This window comes from Pseudorca crassidens, chromosome 7, assembly GCF_039906515.1.
Source record: "Pseudorca crassidens isolate mPseCra1 chromosome 7, mPseCra1.hap1, whole genome shotgun sequence".
Taxonomy (NCBI): Eukaryota; Metazoa; Chordata; class Mammalia; order Artiodactyla; family Delphinidae; genus Pseudorca; species Pseudorca crassidens.
In genome coordinates, this window is record NC_090302.1 from 69891731 (window position 1) to 69894610 (window position 2880).

The following is a 2880-nucleotide window of genomic DNA, read 5'->3' on the forward strand; positions in this document are numbered from 1 at the left end:
GGATTGAATAGGAAAATGTATAGATGAAAATGTGTAAAAGTACCTAGTACAGTGCTTGGCATGATAGGTATCCAAAAATGTCAATTATCTACTTGTACAGGAGAAGTCAGAGCTCGGGATAGTTCAGGTAACTCAAAATTAACATGTTCTTGCCTTTAGAAGGAACTTTAACACTATTTGAATATGTCAGTGTTGTTTTCCTTGGGAAAATGTTTAAATTTGTTTTCATCCCTGTGAGCACCATTTGGGAAACTAAAGCCTTGAAATACATTTCATGGCAGTAGCAGAGTAGCTCAAGAATTTTTTAAACCATATATAAAATGTAATAAGCTACACTATTTCATAATGATCTTCAGAGAAATTAAATCCAGTGGTTGAATATCCTGAGTTTGGACATTTAACCATCCATCTATCCATCACCCTGTTCCTGCATTTTTTTCCCTCCCATTCCTTGGCAATCCCATTTTTGAATGTCAATACTTCATGTGATATTCACTGAGAGCAGAGATGCTGGAAAAGTGCCCCATTGCCCCCTTCTTCTTCCATTACCTACAAAGGGCACTGTAAGGATACAGTTATACTCTGATAACTTTCAATTCTAGATTTCCTTTTTATTTCAATCACCTGGAATTTTCAGGGATCACAACCTCTCTCTCTTCCCACTCCCAATCCCATAGCACAGTTTGGAAATTTCACAAGCTGCTAGATCCATACATAACCCTAGAGATTATGTTGTCCAATCTTCTTGTTTCAAAGACACCAAAACTCTAGTTAAAGCTAGGCTGAGATCTCTTTCCACAGCATTGTGCAAAATTTCAGCTGTATTTGCCCAGTTATCTTATCTTACTTGGGCATTAATCATAAATAGTCATCTATTGTAATCTTTGCCTGGACACGCTCTCAGCCTCTATTACCACTCTTTTTCAGCTGATCCGAAGCATTGCTTTTACTTCTCTGCTAGAACTTTAACTATTCATCCTTTAAATGTCTTCCCCCTTTGCGACTCCATTTAGAAGACAAAACCCTGGACTTCTTGGTCATCATTATCCCCCAATCTATCCTCTGTCTTATTCCAAGACAAATGTGTTCAAGTGTGTAATTGGTTCATTCAGCCATGCAGGCGCTGTTATAAAATCTCTTAGTTCACGTGATTATATTATTGATTATAAGCTATATGTGTTTTACAGTGCTTTCAATGAGTTATCTCACTTAATCTTCAGAGCAACCATATGAGGTGGGTGGGAACTGTTCTTTTTTTTTTTTTAAAGGAAGGAGATAGGGGATATATGTATACATTTAATGCAGATTAAAACCACAAAGAGATATCATTACACACGTATGAGAATGGCCAAAATTAAAAAGACACAATATCAAGGCTGAGAGGGAACTCAATCCATCCCTTTGCAGCCTTCCTACAACCAGCCCAAATCTCCTAAGGCAAAAGGATGCCTCTAGCAGGCTTGGAGGAAAGTAACATACAAAGAAATGCAAAAGAGAAAGTCACATTAGTATAATTCCAAACTGTTATTCTTGTTATATACAGTTAAGGTTTTATTTAAATTCACATACAATTTTCATTTCTATTTATTCTTGTTCCATGCCATTGTCTATGATTACTGAAAACTGCTTTTCTTAGAATAATTCACTTTACAAACTACTTAGAGGAGTCACCCACAGAAAAACAACTTAATATGGTAATTTTTGAGATCAGATTTAGTTTTATAATGATGGAAACATTATTTGGGTCACAAATATAAATATTTTCAAGATCATTTTTATATTGATCTCTTTAGATAAAATTATTTTTGTTTCCATTATATCCAAATCACTTTAAAGGCAGGGTTGCTTTTTGATAGTCTAAGGTAAGAGATTTTAAAAATGAATTAGGCTTTAAAAATTTAAGACTTTTTGACTGTACGATATGTACACAGAGTCAAGAAACAAAACGGCAACATCTTTTGTAATCATTTTTTGGATAAAGAAATTACAAAACAAAAGAGATAAAGTCAAAATAAACAATCTAAACACTTATTAATTCATCTAAAATTATTGAATTTTACTGGATGTTTAAATAGATAAACATAGCTCATACTGTGCATTTATGTAGCTTAATAATGGTAGGAAATGCTGATCCCAAAAGAAAACTGACCAGAAAGATTCCTTCCTTGAAAAATGAGTTTCAGAAAAACAAAGGTCTTGCTTCTCAGATTATTTTAATCCATATTGCCTTCTCAATGTTGGCTACTCTGTTAGTTGAGTGGGATTAGATAAGAAGATCATAGAGATCTCCATGATCTGGTTCTGATATTCTATAAACTCACAATTTATTCTGTATCTCAAATACATATTTTCTATAAATGCTCTCCTTAGAAAAGCCATCAGCTGTAAGTGATGTCAATGTTCGTACTTCTTTATTCATGCATTGGTTTGATACTTTCATTTTGCTGTTTGTGTATACTTTCCACAGAATTAGTATTTGTTTATCAAAATATATTGTGCTTGACCTTGTGCTATGTGAGCTCTTATTGGCTGTTTGGGAGACTGGATGAACTTAAAGACAAAAAGACACATTCTCCATCCTCAAGGTGTTTCTAGACCTCAAGGTATTTAAAAAAAATTTTTTAATTGAAATATAGTTGATTTACAATGTTGTGTTAACTTCTGCTGTACAGCAAAGTGACTCAGATATACACATTCTTTTTTATATTCTTTTCCATTATGGTTTATCCCAACATATTGAATATAGTTCCCTGTGCTATACAATAGGACCTTGTTGTTTATCCATGTTACATGTAATAGTTTGCATCTGCTAATGCCAAACTCCCTCAAGGTGTTTTTAAATGTCTGGATTTTTTGTTGTTGTTGTTTCTTTTTTTTAAC